The sequence below is a fragment of the Rhineura floridana genome, chromosome 16 (assembly GCF_030035675.1).
Source record: "Rhineura floridana isolate rRhiFlo1 chromosome 16, rRhiFlo1.hap2, whole genome shotgun sequence".
Classification (NCBI taxonomy): Eukaryota; Metazoa; Chordata; class Lepidosauria; order Squamata; family Rhineuridae; genus Rhineura; species Rhineura floridana.
In genome coordinates this window covers 7,107,456-7,133,026 of record NC_084495.1, presented here as the reverse complement: position 1 = coordinate 7,133,026, position 25,571 = coordinate 7,107,456, and the positions used below count along the sequence as shown (strand labels likewise).

The following is a 25,571-nucleotide window of genomic DNA, read 5'->3' as shown; positions in this document are numbered from 1 at the left end:
ATGGACCTCCTGATAAGAAGGTACGTGCAGGAGACCCTCACCTGCAGAGCTCAGTGATCGGTTGGGTATATAAGGGATAAGACAGTCTTTCAGGTATCCTGGTCCCAAACTGTACAGGGCTTTGTTCATCAATACCAGAACCTTGAACTTGGTCCGATAGCTAATGGGCAGCCAGTGCAATTCTTCAGCAGCTGGGTGACGTGTTGGTGATACCCTGTCCCAGTGAGCAGTCGGGCCGCCAACATTTTGCACCATACTTTTCTCAAGCCACACTTACTTAGAGAGAAAGAGCAAAGTGTTATGACCCCACCGCATGGCAGACCTACAGCTGATTATGCCCCCAAACTCACCTTTCCCTGTATCTTTCTATATATGGGGCAGATGAATCTCATAGCTATGTGGCTCTGCAGCACTTGACAGAGGAAATTCTTCTTCTCTTCTCAGAAGAAAAAAACCCTCTCTGCAGCCTTGCTCAGTGATGCATACAAGGCTGGCTGGCTTCTCAGCACAGGAGCAAAAGGGCAAATGAATCACATTACATCCCATGAATAAAGACTCTTTTAATGCACTAGCTGCTTAATGACTGCATTTTCAATAGGAGGGCTACAGCGTAATCCTAACTTCCAAAGGTGCTGTAAAAAAAACACAACTCATGTGCCCATATGGCTGTCAAAAACAAGTGCTGTGTTAAAGTTCCAGGCTTCTGGTGGAAGGTCTGGCTTAAAAACCAGAACCTTTTTATCTCCATTCCCTCCCCCCCCCCTAAAAATATGAAAATCTCACCACTGAGGCAAGCTCTGGAGTCCTCTGCTAAGTTCATGACTCTGGCCAATCCTTCCCAAGTACAGGCATACCCCGCTTTAACATACGCAATGGGACCGGAGCGTGTATGTAAAGTGAAAATGTACTTAAAGTGAAGCAATTATCTATGCATGTACTGCACGGAAATCGCCACTAGATGGCAGCGGTGTCATGCCATTAAGTGCCCGTAATTGCGAAGCACGCGGACGTTAAGTGGGGTAGGGTGGCGTATGGAGCATGTATGTTATAGCAAGGCGACGTTAAGTGAAGCGACGTTAAGCGGGGTATGCTGGTATGACCATTATGCAGTGTGAGATGTATTCTCCTTTTATGGTCTCTGGGATCTTCAGAGTCCCAGGGTGTCTCTTAACTGGTGGGTCCCTGACTCTAAGAGCGTGGACATTCCTTTCATCGCAGGATCCTCTGTTATATTCTTCTGTAGTGTAGCGTCCCCTTCTGACCACGATCTTTTCTCCCCTTCCTTCCGGCTCGCCACTGGAGTAAACACCCCGAGACCTTTCCCTGTACCTTCCTTGTGCCTTCCACCTTCTCCTCCTCTGAGATAGCACAGTCTTCCTCATGTGCTTTGCTCACCCCTTCTTGCGGCTTCCCTCTCTTTGCCCGCTTTCCTGGCCCTCTATCACGTCTCTTCTCTCAACCCCTGACGAGCCATCAGCTCCTCCTATGTCCTGCCGCTGGGAGAGCCAAAGGCTTCGACTTCTGCGCCGTAGCTTCATTTGTGGCCCACCTGTGTCATCGTTTAGATGGGCCAGTGAAGGAGCAACACCTAAACCAGCACCCTAGGCTGTGGCCTGCTGTTTTAATCAATTAATCAAACAAGCCTACCGATTAACAGAGCTCCTCACTCTTGTCATAGCTTGCTTGTTTAGAGGGAGAAGATGAGTAGGTAGCAATAGCAAGGAGGGGAAGGAGTGGGGTGAGGGGGGCTTCGAGGGCTGGCAGCAGGGCCCCAGCAGCGGTGCAGGCCTTGGCAGGTGCCCAACAATATCTACCCCAGATGCCGGCCCTGTCCCTCTTCCCTAACACACAGATATACACAGCTCGTCATTCCTGCTACATCCCTCCTAGTCACTTCCTGCGTTATATGGTGCCACTTCTTGCCTACTGGCTGTGTGCACATCCCAGAAGGGTTCCCTCTCCTCCAGACTCCCAATGGCATGCCTTTCTCTAGAGTCTGCCTCGTTCTGGCAAGGCTCAGATCAGCACAGCCCATTGGGCAGCTTGAGTACACGGGGCGCAATCGGACAGTTCACCTAAAACCTGAAAAGCCCTACTCTATGAAAAAGCAAGAGTTCGGCCTTACCCACATCAGGCTTAAACTGCCCTTGAGCCTTGTGCACCATTCAAAGGGTTTCCCATAGACGGTTTAAGGCATAATTGCAACAACCCTAGGCCACACATGCGACACAGAGAGCAATCTCTATCTGTATATTTTATTAATTTGATTTCTCACTCCACCCTTCACCATAAGGACCCAAGATGGGTTATTTAGAAACACAACATTAAAACCAGTTTTCATATGAGAACGTAAGTGCATCCATTCTGCCAATCAGCTACCATTGTACGGGCGCCCCCCTGGCATGGCAGTCCTTTGAGAACTTGGCACTCCTTCCATCTGTAACAGATTGTCTGGGAGGCTGAGAAAGATTAAAATCATAACAATCAAAACTCTTTGCTAATCTCGAGGGCCTTTCAAAAGAAAGAGAGCATAAGCCTTAGACTGGTGCATATATTGCAGCCCCCCTATGAATTGCCACATCCCAGACACAGGGATTTGCCTTACACCAAGTCAGATTACTGGTCCATGTAGCTCACAGCTGGACTGGATGTGTACACTAACTGGCAGTGGCTCTCCAGGATTTCAGGCAGGAAACATTCCCAGCTCCACCTGGAGATGCCGGGGACCTGTGATCTTCAACATGTACGGCATGTGCTCTACAACTGAACTATGCCCTGACAATCTCCAAAAATGACTTCCTTTGCTCTTCCTTCCTGTCATGCCAAGTTCTTTCTCCGACACACACCCTATTATTAAACCTGATGATGACAGCAGCAATAATAAAGTTGAAGGAAACCAAATTTGAAAAACACAGGGATCCTCCTCCCCCCCAAAAAACCTGTGTTGAGAGTTAACTTTTTTTGGATCATCCCTATTTTCTCTTTCCACACAGCTTTCTCTACTGCTGAGTATAATAATGTTCACATTGTACTCAACTGTTAAAAGCATTTTTGCAAAATGCAAAAAGACAGAAAAGGTTGGGGCTATTATTCCCTGGTGTGGTTTCTTCTCAGTCAAGGTGTAGAGGTGGGCGAGAAATTCAATTTGGTTTGCATTTAAATGTGAATCTATCAAGTTCACACTTTCCAAAACAATGTGAGAACAGAAACACAGCCATCCTTCGAAATTCACACTTATCCGAATTCTGCGATGCAATTCTCGAACCAAGCAATGTTTACAAAAATGCATATATTAGGGGTGCATAAAATGAATACATGAGTGAAAATAACATACAAAAATGCATTTTGTTAAGGAAAACAGCTTGCAGAAATGTGCACATTAATCAAAACTGCATATAAAAATGTGTTTTTTAGGAGAAATTTGCACTAAAATGCTGATGAATTTTCATGAGGATTTTTTTTAGGGGAAAACCCCCCACACAAATAGCTGCAAAAATGTGTGGAAATGAATTTAAGGTTGGAAAAATATGAAACCAAGAGAACCGAAATGGCTTAGCTAGTTGGGGAGGTGTTGAACTTAGCAGAAAAGCAGCAGCAGGTGGAGAGAGGCGGGGGGGGGACTTCATCTTTGGAAATCGCTTTGCTCCTCACACTACCTTGCAGAGGAGAAGCAGCCATTTGTCTTTTTACACAAATGCCTTTAGAAGTCTCTTTTGTACAGAGCACAAGGGGCAGCCGGGGCTGAAAGATGGAAGACACAGGGGGAATGTGTAGCTCTGGCCAAAATGTTCCTGCACAGCTTTTTACCGGGAGAGAATTCTGTGGTCAAAGTTGTGAAATGAAGACTTCGCTGAGCCTTCCAAAAATGGCCACAAAGACAATGAATAATAATACCAATACTAAAAATACTTTATTTTTACCCCGCCCTTTTTCCAAAACTGGAACTCAGGGCGGCTTACAAATAAAAACTACACATAGGTAAAAAAAACATACAAAAATATACAATTAAAATAGAATTAAACTATTCGTAACATTAAAAACATAAAACATACACTTAAGATACTAAGACAATTCAAAGCATTAAGAATAGGACCATAGAACAATACAACAGACCTTATGAGGCCCTATCGTAAATGAACCCCTAAACATGCTTACTACACACCCACAGGCATTTTGTCAGTCATTTGTGTCTCACTGACAGCCTGAAAAAGAAAAAAGAATCAACTTCGCCATCAGACACAACATGCTGCTGATTACCAATTGCTCTTGCGCTCAGGTGCTCTTGATGGCTTCACATAATGGGCATCTGGCTGGCCAATGTGGGAAACAGGATGCTGGACTAGATGGGCCCCCTTGGGCCTGATCCAGCAACAAGGCTCTTCTTATGTTTTCACCTCCTTTCCAATTTCCAGAACTGTGTTTTAGCGGGCGGGGTGTCTTTCACTCTTCTCCCCATGACTTACTCCACTACGTAGCAAGCAGGGCAGCCAGCCCGGATCCTCAGCCCTTGAACAATATTGCACACACGGGGCAAGGTTAGGGGGTAGGGAGGTACTGCAACCATTTGGAGTAGTTCTCTGCTTGTATATTGTGACTTCCAGTGGATTATTCTTCCAGTGGATTATTCCAGTGGATTATTATTCACCTCCTTTCACTCTGATTGGCTCCACTCAGCACTAGGAAGCATGTTGTTAAGCCAAGTGAGAAGACTCTTCTCAGTGGCTAACATGCTCCCCTTTCATGCTGATTGGCTTGTACATAGGGACCCTGCTCCCAGAAAATAAGGGGTCTCTGATCCGCTGTGACCTTGGATGACTACATCTCTCTGTGGAGGCAAAAAATAGGCACTCCTAGAAGATAAAAACAAATACCCAGAGGGTGGGGGATTTTTTGGCAGGGGGAGGGAGGTATCATAGCTAGTCCAGGAGGCATTAGGGCAAGAAGAAGAAACTGTGAGCAGAAACCAAACTGCAACGATTCACCCAGGCAAGTGAGAGGATGTGTGTGTGAGAGAATTTTTTTTGGGGGGGGACTGAGCCTCGGATGACCAGAATTGCAGTGAACCTGCAATATGTCAGCTTCTGTGCCAGGTTCCTGGGTAACCTCTATCTGTCAGCATTATCGCAGTCTTGTAGCTCATTGGAGCCAGAGCTGCAGTAGATTAGTGGCAACATCAGCAAAGAAAAAGTGCAAAGCAAATATGCTTCTAGTCCATGCTGGAGCATCCATCAGGAGGGAGGGAGAAATGAAGGGCTGATTATTATCCGGCATCCAGATTGTCAAAGGAATTTTTTCAAGTCTCTGATGTTCTGATACAGCTATTGGCACAAGTGTTGTGGGGCGGGGGGTGGGGGAAGAGAAAGTGAAAAGCCACCCAGGGCTTCACCAGGGAAACACGGTTGAAAGTAGGTCAATATGCAGCCCCCATCCAATGAGAAGACCCTGCTTTGGGGGGAGGGGAACATGCTACTGGGAAAAGGCACTTCAGCCAAACACTTGAGTGCTTTTATTGATGACTGGTGTTATTTCGAACAGGTTTAATTGGGAGTCCTGTTAAAAGAGACACATGGACAGAGTTCAATGGGACATACTTCTGAGTGAGCACATCCAGAATTGCAGCCTCTGTTAGGGGAACATGAAAATAAACATGTTCAGGGCTGGCCCCATCATAGGCAAGGTTGCAGTCATGCTGCAGGTTTTGGTATAGTATTAAAGAGCATGAAACGGTCCATTATTTTATCACTTTAAATCCTGTTTGAATTTTCTATCTAAGGCACCAAATAATTCACATATATATTGATAGAATCAATCAATCAATCAATCAATCAATCAATCTATCTATCTATCTATCTATCTATCTATCTATCTATCTATCTATCTATCTATCTATCTATCTATCTATCTATCTATCTATCCACCGCTCTGGGAACTTATGCACTGAAAGCAGCATATCAACATATGTAACTAAGTGTCATTAATTTGGCTTATCGAAATGGCATTTGCAAGCACTCTCAATGCCCAAATACTGGGTTTAACCAGTGAACTATTAATATGGGGATGGGCAGATGACACTACACCCAAAATACCTTGCTCTCAAAATTCAGTCTGCTGTCAAGCAATGAGGTCCCAGCCAGCTACCAGACAAGTTGTCTTACTCACTTTTCCTAAACTTGTTCCTATAGCTAGAGAATCTTTCAAACTTCTGATAGCTAAGGCACACCTTTTGTCTGAATTACAAATGGAGGCACAGTTCACTTGCAAACCCTAAGGGATCATTTTTACAGCGTATAAGGGAGTAGGAATGAGCATCTAGGAGTTCACCAAGCGGCCTGCTTCTATTCACCTTCATTGGGAATGAATGTTCACCGCCCAGAGAGCTGTTGCTAGTCGGGCGGTATATAAGCTTAATAAAATAAAATAAATAAATAAATAAAATATGATCTGATCTGATCACAGCCCACAGCAGACCAGACCAGCACAGTTAAGCAGGCAGAGATACAGTGAGTAGCCTCCTCTGTGGATGAAGGCTTTGGGCTTCCCTTGAATCTCTCGCAGCGCAGTTTGAGAATGTTACCACTATTGCCTCGCTGGCAGAAAATATGGCTGACACAAACTGACATGAAATAAGAGAACACTGATTTTTTCCCCCTCCCAGAACCACAATAAGCTCAGTCAATCAGTTAGAACACAACGCCACAAGGAGATACAAAAATAATATTTTGGTATTGAAATACATTCTGCAGATGGCACACCAGATGAGGGTCGATTCATTAATCACTTTTCTCACAATGATGGCATCTCTCATTTTTAGATACACTATCTCCTCCCTTTTTACTCACAGGAAAAAAGATCTAAGTTGCCTCCCAGCTGGGAACCTTGTAGAAACAAACTTTGCTAAAATGGCACTTCATGAATGACAAAGCCCTAAATGTAGGATGACCTCTCAAGCACCAGCCAAGATCAGCACACCTTGTGGTACACAAGTAAGCAAAACAGGTTTGGGGTCATTGACACAGTAGAGTCTGAGGCCAACTAAATGCTGGCCAAGAAAACAACAGTATACTGCTAAAATGAATCAACCCACGCATAGAGATGCAAATGTCAGCATTTGTCTAACCTTCCAACTGATTTCATAAGAGCTTATTAATATTAAAAGCATGTATGAGCTGTCTTGCCGGTGCTCAGGGTAGCTTTCAACAAAGAATGTATCAAATAGAAATACATCTCAACAGCCAACCAAAAAGAAAAGACAGGCACACAAGAACAGCAGCAGCAGCAAAAAGCCACAATCCAACTACAACTGAAGGCCAAGTGGATTTTGTACCCTCCTCTGGAAAGTCATTAAGAAGGGGGGAATAGGCATCTCTGGACGGTGCAGCATGGTGGAATCCATTCCACAACTGAGGTCAACTCCCCGCTCCTCCCTGCAAATGTCTTTACTTTGCACATTCATCCAAGAGCATCTGATATGTTGTAAAAAAAGAGTTGCTATCCATTACACTGAAGTAAAACACGTAGCATGAAGAGAATATGTTCTTCAACTCAAGACTGAATCTTTGTTATACACACGTTCCCTCTAAGGAAAGGCCAGTGGTGGCCCCAGATGTGATGAGCTCTGCTTATTGATACGTTTTCTCTCTGTCTGTGTCCTTATACACATCATTCTTACACTGCAGGACACTGCAACCATTTCCCTTGCAATCTTTGTAATTACTCTTACAATAATGAAAGAAGGTTGATCTGGAGCAACGTATTGGCGAGATGCAATTGCCACAAAGTTCACCAGTCTAAAAACAGGCTACATATTGATAATCCAGATAAAGCTGCCTGTGCCATTTTTTTAAATGTTTGTATGGGATCTGGAAAATTTTAGGTGTAGTAGTAGTAGTAGTAGTTGTTGTTGTTATGTGCCTTCAAGTCGACTTATGGCGACCCTATGAATCAGTAACCTCCAAAAGCATCTGTCGTGAACCACCCTGTTCAGATCTTGTAAGTTCAGGTCTGTGGCTTCCTTTATGGAATCAATCTATCTCTTGTTTGGCCTTCCTCTTTTTCTACTACCTTCTGTTTTTCCCAGCATTATGGTCTTTTCTAGTGAATCATGTCTTCTCATTATGTGTCCAAAGTATGATAACCTCAGTTTCATCATTTTAGCTTCTGGTGACAGTTCTGGTTTAATTTGTTCTAACACCCAAGTATTTGTCTTTTTCACAGTCCGTGGTATGCACAAAGCTCTCCTCCAGCACCACATTTCAAAGGAGTTGATTTTTCTCTTATCTGCCTTTTTCACTGTCCAATTTTCACATCCATACATAGAGATCAGGAATACCATGGTCTGAATGATCCCGACTTTGGTGTTCAGTGATACATCTTTGCATTTGAGGACCTTTTCTAGTTCTCTCAAAGCTGTCCTACCCAGTCCTAGCCTTATTCTGATTTCTTGACTATTGTCTCCATTTTGGTTAATGACTGTGCCGAGTTATTGATAATCCTTGACAAGTTCAATGTCCTCATTGTCAACTTTAAAGTTACATAAATCTTCTATTGTCATTACTTTAGTCTTTTTGACGTTCAGCTGTAGTCCTGCTTTTGTGCTTTCCTCTTTAACTTTCATCAGCATTCATTTCAAATCATTACTGGTTTCTGCTAGTAGTATGGTATCGTCTGCATATCTTAAATTATTGATATTTCTCCCTCTCATTTTCACACCTCCTTCATCTTGGTCCAATCCCGCTTTCCGTATGATATGTTCTGCGTACAGATTAAACAAATAGGGTGATAAAATACACCCCTGTCTCACAACCTTTCCGATGGGGAACCAATTGGTTTCTCCATATTCTGTCCTTACAGTAGCCTCTTGTCCAGAGTATAGGTTGCGCATCAGAACAATCAGATGGTGTGGCACCCCCATTTCTTTTAAAGCATTCCATAGTTTTTCATGATCTACACAGTCAAAGGCTTTGCTGTAGTCTATAAAGCACAGGGTGATTTTCTTCTGAAATTCCTTGGTTCGTTCCATTATCCAACATATGTTTGCAATACGATCTCTGGTGCCTCTTCCATTTCTAAATCCAGCTTGGACGTCTGGCATTTCTCGCTCCATATATGGTAAGAGCCTTTGTTGTAGAATCTTGAGCATTACTTTACTTGCATGGGATATTAAGACAATAGTTCGGTAATTACTGCATTCTCTGGGATCCCCTTTCTTTGGAATTGGGATGTATATAGAACGCTTCCAGTCTGTGGGCCATTGCTTAGTTTTCCATATTTCTTGACAAATTTTTGTCAAAATTTGGACTGATTCAGTCTCAGTAGCTTGTAGCAACTCCATTGGTATGCCATCTGTTCCTGGTGATTTGTTTCTTCCAAGTATTTTAAGAGCAGCTTTCACCTCACATTCTAAAATTTCTGGTTCTTCATCATATGGTTCCTCCGTGAATGAATCTGTCATCCTTGCATCTCTTTTATAGAGTTCTTCAGTGTATTGCTTCCATCTTCCTTTTATTTCATCTCAGTCACTCAGTGTGTTCCCCTGTTGATTATTCAACATCCCTACTCGTGGTTTAAATTTCCCTTTCATTTCTCTAATCTTTTGGAACAGGGCTCTTGTTCTTCCCATTTTATTGTCCTTTCCTATTTCTATAAAATAACTATTGTAATAGTTCTCTTTGTCCCTACGTACCAGTCGTTGTATACAGTAGGGCCCCGCTTCCCAGCGCTTCGCTTCCCGGTGTTCCGCTAATGCGGCGGCTTTCATTCCCCATTTTAAAGCCGCTTTTGCGTCATTCTTGCATCATTTTTGCACAACGCGCCCCATTATACTCAATGGGGTTCCGCTTTATGGCGATTTCCGCTTTACGGCGGGAGTCCCGAACGGAACGTGCCGTATAAGCGGGGCCCGCCTGTAGTTGCATTTAGGGTTCTGACCATGTTTCTGTCTCCTTTTGCTTTCCTTCTCTCTTTAATCATTTGAAGAGTTTCTTCAGTCATCCACAGAGGTCTTTCTCTCTTTTTAACTAAAGGTATTGTCTTTTTTGCATTCTTCCCTGATAATGTCCCTGACTTCACTCCATAGTTCTTCTGGTTCTCTGTCAACTAAGTTTAAAGCCTCAAATCTGTTCCTTATTTGATCTTTATATGCTTCTGGGATGTTATTTAAATTGTATTTTGGCATTATGAGTGCTTTGTTCTTCTTCTTTAGCTTTACTCTGATTTTTGATATGATCAGTTCATGATCTGTACCGCAGTCTGCTCCTGGTCTTGTTTTTGCAGAAAGTATGGAACTTCTCCATCTTCTGTTTCCAATTATATAATCAATTTGATTCCTATATTGACCATCTGGCGATGGCCACGTGTACAGTTGTCTTTTTGGCAAGAAACAAATCATTGGCTTCACAGAATTCAATAAGTTTTTCTCCTGCTTCCTTTCTGTCACCTAAGCCCCATTTCCCCACAATTCCTGGTTCTTCTCTGTTCCCTACTTTTGCATTCCAGTCCCCCATGATTATCATCATATCTTGTTCTGGTGTGTGATCAATTTTCTCCTGTACTTCTGCGTAAAATCTCTCCAATTCTTCTTCTGCGTTTGACGTTGGAGTGTAGACTTGGATGATGGTTATGTTAATAGGTTTCCCATTTAATCTCATTGATATCACTCGCTCAGACCTTGCGTTGTAGCTCCTAATTGCTTTTGCTACATCACTTCTCACTATTAAAGCAACCCCGTTTCTTCTTGATTTCTCATTTCCTGCATAAAATATTTTGTAGTTGCCTGATTGAAAATGTCCCATTCCTGTCCATTTTAATTCACTCACGCCAAGTACTGTAATGTTGATACGTTCCATTTCTTGCTTGACAATTTCTAACTTTCCCTGGTTCATGCTTCTCACATTCCATGTTGCTATTGTGTGTGTCGTACAACTCCGGACTCTCTTTTCGCATCTGTGCACATCAGCCTCTGGGCTTCCTTTTGGCTTTGACCCAGCTGCATCATTAGTCACAGCGCAACTCATACTTGTCCTTTTTCTTCCCCAGTAGCTCGGTGAGTGCCTTCTGACCTGGGGGTCTCATCTTCCAGCACTATCTCGTGTTGCATTTTGGATACTCTGTTCATAGGGTTTTCGTGGTAAGAGATATTCAGAGGTGGTTTACCATTGCCTTCCTCTGAGTTTGGATGCATCTTAGTCTGGTGTCTCAACTTTGACCATTCCGCCTTGGGTGCTCCTGCAAAGAGTCTAGCCTCTTGGTCTAGACTCCTGACGGCATTGCTCTCAGCTTCTTCAACACCCTCAAACCCCCTCACTATGTTAAGGTGTGCATCCTAAAGGGGGGTAGTAGTAGTAGTAGTAGTAGTAATAATAATAATAATAATAATAATGGGGTTGCTGCAACATTGCACTTAAGGACTGCTTCAGAATCTGCAGTCTAATAACCAGTTCATTCCCTCCAATAACTATATTCCCATTTGCATAGGCAGGTGTTGCAGGTACTATACAGTCCCTCCTGAGCACATGGGTGGACATTTTACACATTGGTGCAGCAAACATGGAGGTGACGGCAACTGTACCACTCAGACAGCATATTATCTGCATGTAAGATGGATTGGAAAAGAAGGGGATGGTCTGTAACGCACAGTGCTTCCCAGAAACTCTCAGGATATAACCCTCTTCATCTTGAAGGTCTTGTACAGCAATTTCAACAGTATGCAGGTGGTCTTTTCCCTTACCTTTTAAAATTATTTCAACACCATTTTGCACTCTCTTCACAGTTGGGTTTGCAGACCTGCCTTCTCCAGAGGTCCCCTCTCCCAGCACCAGTCTTTGGAGAGGCAAAGAGAAAAGTGGAAGGATTTTCAGCAACCAACAATGTAGGAGACTGAAGGTGACTGCAAAATAAAGGCAAGCGAGTTAGTCCCAAATTGCCCATGCTTTGCCTACATAACAAATAAAATTAAATTAGTGACATCTACACAAACGCCTCCTAATCCCCCCCCCCACATATAAGTACCGGATCTGTCAATTCAAGCGCAGCTATCATAGATACAACACTGGCGGCAGGGGGAGGAGAACAGCCAAAGTAATTTGTAAAATAAATTTAATAATAATAATAATAAAAAGAAATAGCAAACAAATACCAGGATGCTCTCTGGGATTCAGGAGAGAACATATCATTCAGCACATGTGAATGTTAGCCAAGCAATAATGGGACAAATAGAGTTTCACTTGGGGAATGGAAATGGGATTCCCCAATGCAATTCTGAAGGGGCCCTTCAGAGAGATTTTGTAGAAAGAGTGTGTACGAGGTTGAACTCCTCTGTCAGCCATTCCCCAACACCCAATATCAGTGAAAACGGGTGGCTCCACTATTAGTGGAGCAGTGAATCCGCTCCCGGTTTTAGTCTGAACTTTGAAGAAACTAGAACCCAGAGCAGATTGCCCCACTGACATCCTTTCCTTCTATGATGTTCTCCCTCCATCTTCATTGGGGATTAAACTGCTGTTGTTCCTTTCCAGTGCTGCCCCCGTGCTTGAGAAAAGAAAGGAACAGCTTTCCTGTATGTTGACTAAAGGGAGGTATATGGAAGTGGCAGAATGTTGTCTTTGAAAAGGGGACCCTGTTTATTATGCACCACGACAAAAGGAACTCTTACGTGTAACCAGCACAGTCCTTTTCAAGCATCCTAGCAGATAACTGCCCACAAAGCTATTTCTTTCCAGAAGTAAAGTAAGGGACGCCCTAGCTGTGCTCCCTCCGTTAGTCAAAGATGCAGTTGCAGGGTACGGCTTGAAAAAAATGGTCTGTGTGAGAATGAAGGTCGGGTTGGCTAGCAGAAGACCCTGCAGAAAAGGCAGTGGTGGTGCAAAAGTGGCTTTGCAGAAATAGGCTTCGAGGAGGGAAGGATGAGGCATAGAAAAGCACCACTAGTGCAGTACTAGTGGGTGGGCGGTGGGTCCCTCCAGAGCACTATGACATACAGATAATAAAATAAGGCTATCAACCCATGAAAGTTTTGTTAAAAAATTGATTGACTGTCTGGCTTTAAAGTGATGGGTTGTTTTAGTTTACCCTCAATGAAGCTGGTTTTTTCTTTTCTTTCAAGAATCCTGACACAAAAGGTGGGAATTTGGGCAACTTGGAACCTTGTAAACAGAACTCACCCCTTTCCATTATTTTTCTGCCAGCAATGCCTTCAGTTTTATGCTTTTACTGTGCAAGCCTTCAGTACATATATATATATACACCCAAACATACTGGAAGCGCTTCCTTGAGGAATCATAATCATATGTTAGAGTGCAATCCCAACAGTCTCCCCCCCCCAGTTGATGGCTGAGGGGTGGAGTGGGGTTAGGGCTAAGCACAGTCTCCTCTCTGCCTGCCTCCGTCGGTGGAGAGGAGTGCCCCGGGTAGGGATCAGTTGGCTTCAGTGGAGGCCTCAGTTTTGCCCACGTGCATGGGAAGCTATTGCCAGTGGTTCTCCTGCTGGCAGTTGGAAGCAGAAATTGATTGCTTTTGATCAATTTAGTTTATTTATATGCCACTTTTCCACAGTGGGCTGTGCCCAAAGCAGTTTACAACAAAGTCTACTTATCAAAATACAAAACATGACAGGTGGGTGGGACAAACCAGTTTACAAAACTTCTCAATACATTCAAACAGGACAAAATCAACAATGCAGAAAACTGAGAATAAATTCAATACTGCAAAAGAAATAATCCAGACTTAAATACATTAAGTGCAGAGAAAAAAGAAAATTAAAGGAAAATAAAAAAGTTCCAGGTGCTGGTCTCACTGTACTCTAAGGAGGCTCAACAGCTTAAGCAGTGGAGACTGGTGGCCCTGATGTCAGCGGGGCAGTGAATGCGCTCTGGGTTTTAGTCTGAACTTTCAGCACTTGGACAGCTCCTTGTAAATTCGAACTAAAACCTGGAGTGGATTCACTGCCCCGCTGACATCAGGGCCACCAGTCTCCATGACCTTAAATGCAGTTCACAGGGGGAGGGAGATCTTCTTACTAAGCTAGATCATTCACAACTTGCTCCCTCATCTCTCCTCCCAGAAGAGGCTGACAGAAGCAAAAGGTAATTGCTAGGGAGGCAATCATGGCATTTTGGGGTGAGGGGGGCCGCAGTCTGGGATCTGCTGGATCCAAAGCCTGAGCCTTCAGGCTCTCCAAATATATATATATATATATATATCACAGAACTATAAACTCCCCACTAGCAGATCTCGGACTTGGCAATGGGTCCAGTTAGGGTGGCTCTGTTAAGTCTTTTTTTATGAGCAGAGATGTCTGCATGGTCAGAAGGGAGTTGACAGGACAGCATTGATATCCAGATACAAAACTGTAACATTCAAGTTATGGCGGCTGAAAATACAAGTGGTGCAGGGGAAATGAGTTCTCAAATTAGTAGCAGAGATTACAGGTTATGTTCATCCTTTAGAGCCCTCGGTGGTACTGCTCATGTGTCTGAAAGACAATGTGAAAAAAGATACTACAGAGATAATTGGAATGATTTGGACGGTAGCATGAACTGAACTGGTTTCTAACTTTGGAGGAGGGCAAGCGGCACTATATTCTGTACAAATTAGAACAGCTATGGAAGTTTTGGAAGTGTGATAAAGCATACCAACCTTTTAAGAATTCGAAACAGTATGGAAAGAATTATGAATTTTCAGTGAAATTTGATAAAGCTTACTCTATATTTTTTAAAAAAGATAGATATTTGTATAACAGCATTAAGCTACAATTTTCTTTTGTTCTCATAATCTGGGACTGATACTATTGCTGATCTTTACCTCTCCAATTTTTTCAGCTTTGAAGTTTTATTTTTTTAAAAAAGCAGACCCCACCAAGCCTGTAATACTCAAAAACTTCCAAACCAAAATTTCCTACCTTGCTAACACCTCACTTTCCCCTCGCCAGTAGCCTGCTCCCTTTGTTTTTAGCCGTAGGGCACCGCAAACATAAGTAATAAGGTCCTCCGTGCAGGGCCCTGCGATATCCCTCTTGAATTATGCAGAAAAGGAGACTCATAAATAATGGCTAACAATGGCAAGAACAGCATCGATCCGTAATGTGCCTACAGAGCTCTCTCAAAGAGCTCTCAAAACTCTCCACAAAGCTGGAAGCTTTGAGCGCCTGCTTGGCATGAACGAACACAAAGCCAAAACTAAGACAGCCTCATGGATTTGTCCAAGATCACTCAGAAAAGTAAATGGCAGAGCTGGGAAAAGAGCCCAGGATGCTGTACTAACAGCAGACAAGGTGCTCTGCAGGAGCGCCCTGGCATATTGCTGGCTGCCTTGAAACAGGAATGTTATTATTAGCAACAGCACTGCTTCCTATTCTTCCTGCAATAAACTGTGTGTATTCTGCTTTACATCTCGCAGCCTTCCGCAACCTGATGTCCCTCCAGATGTTTTGGCCTACAGCTTGCATCAGCCCCAGCCAGCCATGGACAGCAAGGCAGACTTTACTAGCCAGGTGTCCCTACTTGTCGCCCTGCCAGCCAGAAGCCTCCAGACCTCACAGTGGAGGAAAGAACAGGTTTCGCTCCCATGCTTCAAAGGGATTTTCTGAAAGTGCAGCTGGGCCACTGGAGGCTGGCCAACCATTGTCGTCAGCAGTGGTGGCTGGTAGCTCCATGTCAATGGGACAGTGGAATCCGCTCCAGGTTAAAATACACTATATATGATATAACAATGACAATGATATGAAACAACAGAATGAGCACCAGCCATTGGGAAGAGAGTGAAATTAGCATACACTACAAAATGAAAGTGTTAGTGATCTAAGGCTGCACGATTCCTATCATTCAGGCGAGCGCTGCAGATCTTTAGCTTGTAAATGATGGGAATGTGATTGCAGGGTGCCAAAATTCCAAAGAACTGATGACAGGAAGCTTGATAGATCCATACAGCTGGCCACAGTCCTATTCTCGTGCCTTGTGAGTATGCAATAAGGAGCAGCTGCAACAGTATTTGGAAGATGCATCCTCTGAGGACAGGAGGATGGTCACCAAACCAACCTTTATGCACAAGGAAACGCTGACCATCTAGTGCAGTAGTTTTCACACTTTCAGGGGACCCTTTCCCCACTGACCTGTCCACCGTAAAGAAATCCTGGCACATGCTCTAGGCTACACATCCAGTTGTCATGAGGAGCTGGCCAAATCTGTCAAGCCTCACCATTGCTCTATGTGAGCACAGCCTAAAATGGGCCCCCCAAGTGGCTATGCACGGCAAAGGATGGCTGGTGATGGAGGGACAAGGAAAGCTGGTCTGCCATTGGTGAACTATCGACTGAAAAATGCCTGATAAGCTTTTGAGGAGCCCTGAGATTCTCTGAAACATGGCAAGGGTTTCATGGCAATCCAACATGGAGCAAATACAACATAACAATCCATAGCCTGGGCAGGTCTAACTGCTTCTATGCCTTCCAGAACACATGGCCATCTGGATGCACACTGGGTGAATGAAATCACCAACAGAACCTCTGTGTGCGTGTGTGTGCGTGCACCACAAGAAGAGTGACACTTCCAGTATGCCCAGCCCAGACTGATGGTGGCTTGTGGAGGTGTGCAGAACTATTATTTTATTTAAGACATTTTTGTATTGCTTAAATTATTTGCATTTCTAATCAGTGTACCTAGAAAAAGAAGCCATGCATAAAATTAAACAAAACTGGAACAGGTGCAGAGGAGGGCAACCAGGATGATCAGGGGACTGGAAACAAAGCCCTATGAGGAGAGACTGAAAGAACTGGGCATGTTTAGCCTGGAGAAGAGAAGACTGAGGGGAGATATGATAGCACTCTTCAAGTACATGAAAGGTTGTCACACAGAGGAGGGCCAGGATCTCTTCTCAATCATCCCAGACTGCAGGACACAAAATAATGGGCTCAACCTGCAGGAAGCCAGATTTCAACAGAACATCAGGAAAAACTTCCTAACTGTATGACAATGAAACCAATGAAATGAGGGGGGCTCTCACACACTAGAGGCATTCAGGGGGCAGCTGGACAGGCACCTGTCGGATATGCTTTAATTTGAATCCCTGCATCGAGCAGGGGGTTGGACCTGATGGCCCCTTCCAACTCTACTATTCTATGACATTATGACCAGTGCTGCGTGGGGTGGCACCTGCATGCACAGGTCTGGCTTGGCACAAGCAAGGAGCTGATGTGCACAACTATTTAAACTGGCACTGCAAGCCCAATGACTGTTCGCTGCAACCTCTCCAAATTCAACACAAATCCTGAAAAGTGCTTGAGCCTGACTCAAAGGCTAGTTCTTAGGTTAGGGTTTGACCAGTTGGTGGGTGGTGGGCCAGATGATCTAGACCCAGAGGAAGCTTATGCATCCCTTGGAGGCCTGTCCAAAGGATCTCTTTTCTCTTGTTGGCGTATTCTGATCCTTGCGTCTAGTCCTTTGTTTAAAACATCTCTGCACTGCCTTTTTATTAAAAGGTAATATCCAAAATGGTTTACAAAATTCAACACCAAATAATAGCATTCAGTGTAAAAACCTGCAAAGCAAGGTGGGGAGATATGGAATGAGCCCACGCCCAGTGGTGCAGTGACATGGGACATGCAAGGAAGCACAGCTGTTCTGCCCAAAACCAGTCAATGGATGAGTTTACTTGTCAGTAAGGAAGTAAGCTTTCCTTATTGCAGTCTAACGGTTCAAACTCAGCAGCTAGGAAAGAGCAGACTCTAGGCCAGCGACTCGGTTCAAACTCAGCAGCTAGGAAAGAGCAGACTCTAGGCCAGCGACTCGTACAAAACAAAGGAGGAGCAACAATAAATACAGTCCCAGAGCAAAGGCCAGGGTGCAAGAGTCCAAGATTGCACAGGAGCTGCAAAGTTGTTCCATCCATCTACTCGTCAAGCTTTCTGGCCTGAAGGTGGTCGCTCTCCCGAGAGGGATGAGTCTCCCCGCTTCTCTTGATGCACTGCCTCTCTTTGGGAGACATTGCCAGGCATACATTTTCCGCGGAACTCTCTTGCTCGGTCACAGCAGGTTGCACCCCAGAGCTCCCCTCATCCTCCACAGGCTGAGAAGGGGCAACCCCTGGGTATCCTGCATCTGGGTGCATCCAGGGGAGGGGTGAGGCTTCATCAAGTGGGCTCTGTTGCATAGTCTCATCTCTCCTCCCATTCTGAGTCCTCAAGTGCCTCCCACTCCTGGTCTGAATCAGAGGGCTCAGATAGAACCATGACATCAACTTGGGATTTTTTTCAGAGCGAGAGAGATGATGTCATCAGACTGAGCACCAGGTCAACTGATGAAACCTCTTTAAGTAATGAAGGAGACATTCAAGTTTGTTTTACAACAGATTAGCAAGGGAAGTCAGAGAATGGGGGGGAATCAAGCAGAAGGTAGGTACTTCTTCCCCTTTCTTTAATAAGGTTTCTACTTCATGCTAGCAGTCTGAATGGTAACATTTCTTTGTAGAATTGCTCGCACTTGTAATGAAAAGCTCAAGGTTCCATTTCAGCTGGTTGAGGAATGTTTATTAAACCTCACTATGTTTTACAAGTTGAACCTATGCAAACAGAAGAAAGCACTACTGAGTTCAATGGGGCTTACTCACAGATAACCATACACATGGTTGCGGTCACGTTTCTCTTTATAAATTGATTTTGTGCTATGTATTGCTAGTTTTGGATGTGAGTGTAAATGCATGAATATAGGACCAATAAAGCTGCCTGGACTCCCCTTGGGGCATGTCACTTCAACATTACCACTAGTCATCCCCACTCTGTTCAGTGCAGAGGCTGACCATTGATAAGATAAGGAGCTCCCAAAGATGAGGACACAAGAAAAGGCTGCAGAGGGGGACACAAACAGCTCCAAATGAGGTGGGGTCTCCACTGGAAATTTCTCTGATGTCAGTCCCACTGCAAAGAACAGGGGCTTTGGGGAGCAGCAGGCCAGCTCCTGACCACTGCAACAGGGCTTGCTCATGAAAACCTCCTAGTTTTGGGATGAATTAATGCTGTGTGAATTAATGGAAAAGATTTTCTGGCCCAGGCACCAAAACATCTCAGACCAGCTCTGGTTTGGTCCAAAGGTCTATGCACAAATGCCACTTCTGCCTTGTGGACCCAACGGGGCCTTGAAGCCTCAGAGATATTCACGAGTTGTTGACCTTCTGGAGAGCTGGAGACAGCCAAGATTTTGTTCTGATAGCATCTATACTATCAACCAGGGATTGGCAGATCTGTCAATTTCACTATCTCATTTTCCTAATATTAAATTAATGTTGCATTTCCACATCAGCTTGCGATTTTCTTTTTAAAGTCTCATAAAATCTATCAGCGTTTTAATGTATTATTTGCCTAATACACACTTTTTTCAAAGAAGTTTTCTAAAATAATACATCTTTGGATGTTGTTTTCACCAATATATGCATTTCTACGCACGCTTTATCCTAGTATACGCATGGTTGTACCCATTACTTCATTGGAGGACTAAACGGCAATATTTGGAGAGGCGTGAATTTTGAATGATGACTGTATTTCGGTTCACTTGTTATTTCAGAAAGTGAGAATTAGGTAGATTTGCCTTTATTTGCAAACTGAATCAAATCTCTCCCCCATCTCTTAACTGCTGGATCAAGATCCCAGGCAAACAGGAATTTGGGTCTATGAGCCTGCCACTAGCACAAAATCTCCCCTCTGTAAACAAACTTCCGAGCACATCAAAGAGGCATTTTCAAAGTTTCCTCGCCTCTTCTGTTTCTGCTGTTAAACACACTAGCTGCATGCAAGGGAGGCACCTTTAAAAACAGGCACAGCACATTTGGGAAGCAGAGGGAAACTCACAGGCTCTATCAGCAATGCAATCAACCAGCCTCCTTATGTCAGGAGTGTTTTACGGCCCAAATTGTTATTTTGCAGAGAAAAGGGTTGGCAGGAGATTACTGGAGGTAAATGCGAAGATGACGGTGGGTGTTGTTTACCTTTCCCACCCCATGAGCAGAATCGCAGGTGCTGCTGGCTTCCACAAAGGGCTGTGAGGCCTCCAGGCAAGGACAGCTGCATGGGTTTGGCCATGCGGTTTCCCCTGCTTCAAGTCTGCAAAAGAGCCAGTTGGAACAAAGCTGACCTTCTCATGTGTAAGCCTTGGTGGGTTGTTGCTCCCAGTTCCACAGTTCACGCTGGGAAGCCTGGCATCACCTCTCAAAGTGCTTCCAGGGCCTTCGACTCATTAACGGCTGATTTTATGAAGTGTTTTTGTTGGGGAAGAACAGAAAGAGCTCCTGAAAAATGAAAGTGGGGTGGGGTGGGGACGGCTGTGTGGAATACCATGTGCTGGGAAAAAATGTTTTGAAATTCTGGGGAGGTAAAGCTCAATACTGCAACTCAGATAAGTAACGCAAACTATAACATTTTTCTCTTATCTAGGATAATTTAGTCCCTCCCCTTTTTATTTCAGTTTTGTGCAAACTGTTCTGCTTTTGCTGGTCATCGACAGTAGTGTAGTGGCAAGTTCAAGTCTCTTTGTGTTAGTCACGGCCACGCCCCTCCCCTTTTTTTGCTGCTGGCTTGAAAATGAGATCTTTGTTAATGCCGTCTCCCACAACAACAGACATCCCTAGGAGCCAATAAGCATGAAAGGGGAGTGTGTTAGCTACTGAGAAGAGTCTTTGCAGTGGCTGACTCACCTCCTTTCACTCTGATTGGCTGCAGTCCATAGGAAAGGGCAAGGAAGCATGTTATAAGACTCTTCTCAGTGGCCAACAGACTCCCTTTTCATGCCGATTGGCTCTCAGGATGCTGGAGACATAGGGAGCCTTCTCCCAAAAAAGTAAAGGGTGTAAGACCCGCCGAGACCCTGGACGACTACACCGCTGGTCATGGAAAGGAAGCTACAGGGCAGGGAAGCCTTGTTTCCTGACCACTAGAAATTGGAATGAGGCAGCCTTCTGATTCCTGAGGATTCCCAGCATGCATTGCAGGTGTAGGCAGTTTGGTGCCCTCCACATGTTGCTGGAACTCCCATCAGTCCTAGCCAGGATAGCCAATGTTCAGACATGAGGTGAATTGTAGTGTATAACGTTGGTGGGGTGAGGCGGGGAACAGCACCAGGCTGCCATCACCACCACTCAGCATTTCTTTGCAGCCACAAGGACTAAAAACTCTCTCACTCCACGAGAGCTCAGATTACTGACAGGTGAATTCCGCACCCAGCACCACATTGCGCTGGGTTTTTGTGCTTCTGTGGATTCATGCATTCATAGGCCCAATATTATCACCAGGGAATTAAAACATGGCATTACTGAAAATATTGTACAAGAGAACTCTTGTTCTCTCCTTCTCTTTCACCAAAATTCCACTAATGTTCAGTGCTCTGTTTTTAAACAGAGTTGCCTCCAGGCTCTGAGCTGCTCAGGCGTTTGGATCTTTACCAGGGCACCTTGTTCTCTACGCCCAGAAATGCAGCGGGGTGGCTTGAGCTCATGTCTCAAGTGGGAGATGAAAGGATCTTTGAACATGCTTAGGTGGCTCTCCTTTCTAAATAAATAAATAAATTAGTACTTTATGTATCCTACGGCGATGCATCCAGAACAGTTTTAGCAGCTGAGTCCTTACTCAAATTAAGCCTTCACTCCAGCATAGAGGTGGGGAAATCTAACCGTTTCGGTTTAAACTGAGTTTCTTGTTTTTCCCTTCTTAGTTAACCACATTTCTACATCAGTTTGGGATTAAAAAAAATTATCCTGAAAATTTATCAGCACTTTAGTTTTAATTTCTCTTCATCTACACATTTTTGTATGCAATTTTCCCTAACATGATGCATTTTTGTGGGTTATTTCAACGAATACTAGAGCAGCGTTTCCCAACTAGTGGGCCACCAGATGTGGTTGGACCGCAATTCCCATCTTTCCTGACCATTGGCAATACTGGCTGAGGCTGATGGGAGTTGTGGTCCAACATCTGGTGGCCCACTAGTTGGGAAAGGCTGTACTAGAGGCTCCACCCCTGCTCACTTCACTCGCTAACCCCACCTACTGTCACCAGTGCTCCCTCCCCCCCATCGGTCACCAGAGCTGCCCCTCCCTCACCCTGCACATGGGTCACCAGCATTCCTCCCCCCCACGGCTCGCCAGTGTTCCTCTGCCCCCTCCCTCCCACGGGTCACCAGTGCTTGCTCCCTCCCTTCTTCACCCCCAGACATCACCAGAGCCCCCCTCCCCCATAGGTTGCCCTCCCACCCACTGTCATGAGCCCCACAGAAAGGGGATGAAGTGGTGAGAACGACGAGGTGGACTTTGAATCAGAAAAAGGCACTAGTGATATACCTTCAGGCATGATGGACTCTGAAAGATCTTGCGCTATTAAGAGTGACAGCTCTGCCCCTATAGATGCATTTATCAGTCAGGAGGCCCATCCTGGTCCGGGAGTAGCCTCTCTGCCCAACTTTCACTTCCTTCCTTCTCTTACTTCGCTGTCGCCACTGCACACACACCCCTTCTAGGGAGGAACTTGCTAAGGTGGATCAGCTGTCCTCACCTTGGACATGTAGACTGTGGTGCCGGCAAGCTCCATGAACCCCCACGGCCCCTCTGACGAGGAGGAGCGCTCGTGAGTGTGTGCACGCTCTCTCAACAGTAACACTCAGTTCGCGCAAGCAGGGTGCCCACCTATCCTTACTTAACGTTGAGAAGGAGCATGTCTAGCTGCTGTGACATCTTAGTGCAGTGTAGACATGCCTAGCTATTCCTAGTCACGGTAAGCTGATTCATGAAGTGCTCTGCACTGAAACTTTCCATTAAATCTAATAAAATAATGCACACCTCTACATCTGTGTCTGACTTCAGGACACCCACCCACCCAGGGCCAGGTTCAGTCAGCACAGCCACCTCTCTTCCTCGCTCACTCGGCCGGGTGCCTCACGCACCACCACCTCGCGGTGTCAAGCTGCCTGTGAATGCTTCTGCCCAGGCACACGCCTGCGCAGAAGCATTCACAAAGTAGCGTGATACTTAGGAAAAATATTATATAGTAAGATATGCATTGTTATGCACAGTACACCTCATATACATTTTTATATACATTACTTGGCTGGAGATCTGCACTGGAAAATGCGGAAATATGTGGATTTTGAAGGAGGCCTGTGCTTTGATCTGTGCATTTTTTTGGAAAGTGAGAATTAGGTAAGTTCGCCTTTAAATGCAAATTGATTTGAATATCTCCCTCAACACCACCCAAGCACTCAGATTTATTCAAGACTCCCAAGCACTGTAGGTGCATCGTCCAAGACCTTTGAAATATGCAAGACATATAAGTTAATAAATGCAGCCTATCTATACATGAGTAATGACTGATTCACACAGGCAGGGCTGTCACTCATTGCGCTCATTCAACAGAGTTACTTACAGTTGTGAACTGCCTTGAGCAGTACTGGGTTTTGAGCTGATGTAAGGGCAAAGCAGACTTGGTGACAGCGTCTTCTGACAAAAGAGAGACAGTGTGTCATAGTAGTTAGAGTGTCAGACTAGAACCTGGAAGAACAGAGTTCAAATCTCTGCTTAGCCCTGAAACTCACTGGGTGACCTTGGGCCAGTCAATGCTTCCCAGCCTCACAGAGTTGTTGTCAGGATAAAACGAGGAGCGGGAGAACCTTTTTATATGACACCTTTGGAGGAAAGCTGGGATATAAATGTAATAATAAATAAAATAAAATAAAATAAAAAATAAAAGGGACTACTCCTCTAGTGGGAGGTGCTTTTTCTGTGAACATAACGCTGGCTGTGACACACATGTGCATCATGCAAAAAATAATAATGTATGATTCTTGCTTCAGAGCCATTGAGTGGTATTCAATGCTGGTCCTATTCAGAGGAGACCCGTTGAAGTTAATCGACACAACTAATTGGGTTCATTAATTTCACCTCTGAGTAGGACTTAGTTAAATACAACCCATTGTTTTTACCTAAATTGTATTTTAATCAATACATTAATAAACTGAAAACTCATAATTAAGATTTGTTTAGTCAAGTGACAACCTTATCAAAATAGTGCTCTTTTTTTAAACAGTTCACCCCTTTTTTAGCTGATTAATCCTATCAATTTTATTTATGTTGTAGCCATAGATTTAATGACCCTTATTGTAGGCTGCTTCCAGAGTGGGATATCAATAAAACACATTTGCGCCAAATCAATAGTCTGAAAAAAAGATGGGAGGGGAGAGCTCAGCTCTTGCCCGACTCACCACATTCTTCTCCTTAGTTGGCGAGGGGAGATGCTTTAGTCCCCACAAGTTATCAGGAAAGGGGGTATTGATGAGCCTGAGTCAGACAAACAAATGGACAGCTATTCTGTATCAGATCTGAAAAAAAAGGTCTGCACATTCCCGCATCAATTTCCATCCTGCATGGAAGCCTATTCAATTCTACCCCCTTTTTTAGCTACATTAGTTTGATTCTTTGATGCACAAAAATTGTTCCAGATTTTCCAAAGCTGGGTGCAAAATCATCCTCTCAAGCAAAGGCTAGAAAGAGCTGCGTCAGTAACGAAGGTGGCGGCTATCAGCAGATAGAGACGACTCGAAAACAACCTGAGGTTTAAGCATTCTGTGTCAGCCTGACACACAGGGGAAATAACCCTTTAATCCAGTGCACTGTATTTCATTTACTGCAGTGTTATCCTGCGCAAAGATGTTATGAAAGGCATCCCCAGAGAGATTTAAGGCTTAAAAAACATCCAGAGTTTGAACTTAATTCTGCCACTCCAAAAGGCTGTACCAATGGCAGGCGACCTTTAACATCCCTCCCTTGCCAAGAACAATCCTGCTTCATAATGTCATGCCAAATTATCTTCTGCTCCCCTCTCCTTCACGTGGGCTTTGAGTTTGGTTGGGACTTTAATTTTTTTTAATTTCCATTAGAACATCTGTCTTGACTATCATTGACGCTGCACTTTTTTTTTTGACATGCCCCAAAGTGCTCACAAACCAGGGACTAGATCCTTTCCCCTGTGTGTCTTCTGTGACAATGGAAAGAAGGGGGGAGAACAGGTTACTCAGTTCAAACTTAGCAGATCACACTGCAAGACATTGTTAGGGAACAATGCTAAATGCTCCCCTGCCTGTGGACCCCCCTCCTGCCCCCCCCCAAGTCCTCCTTGCTGTATTATTTGTTCTCAACACATTTCACGCCTTTCTTCTCTAGAAGAGTTGCATACTCTGATTTTGACAGGTCTGCGCAATGTGCACTGTGTATTGATGTTGCTGGAGAATATGGGCATCCATATATTGATTCGCACAATGACTTGCTTTGTTAATTTGAGAACTGTAAAGTCAACATCCTTAAAAAAGAGTAAATTGTGAAAGGCATCGGGAATGAAATGCACAGCCATTTTCTATATACCTGGGTTGACCTGCTGAACATTTCTTACAGCTGTTGTATTCCTTTCGTTGCCCCAATGCCCCAGAAAACTTTGTGTACAGCACTGAATGTCAAAAGTCTGGCTGATATGGGGTCCAGATTATCAATCTCACCCAAGGCGACTTGGGCTCGATCCATCCCCACATGGTTAGGAACCTTCCCCCACCTCCACGGAT

The 25,571-nt window shown here is 44.4% G+C and overlaps 1 protein-coding gene across 2 annotated transcripts in view; it reads right to left on the bottom strand.

Annotated features, from left to right (window-relative positions):
* The window catches only part of NEXMIF (neurite extension and migration factor), a 158,404-nt gene that overhangs the window by 71,023 nt on the left and 61,810 nt on the right, over positions 1-25,571 (bottom strand). The window contains exons 1-2 of one of the 2 annotated variants that reach the window (XM_061598433.1): positions 19,966-20,001; positions 11,726-11,884 (exon numbers count right to left, since the gene is read on the bottom strand). The gene's annotated coding sequence lies outside the window, so the exon portion shown is untranslated. Of the gene's footprint in view, positions 1-11,725; positions 11,885-19,965; positions 20,002-25,571 lie in introns of those variants that run through there. The other variant, XM_061598432.1, reaches the window with a different exon arrangement.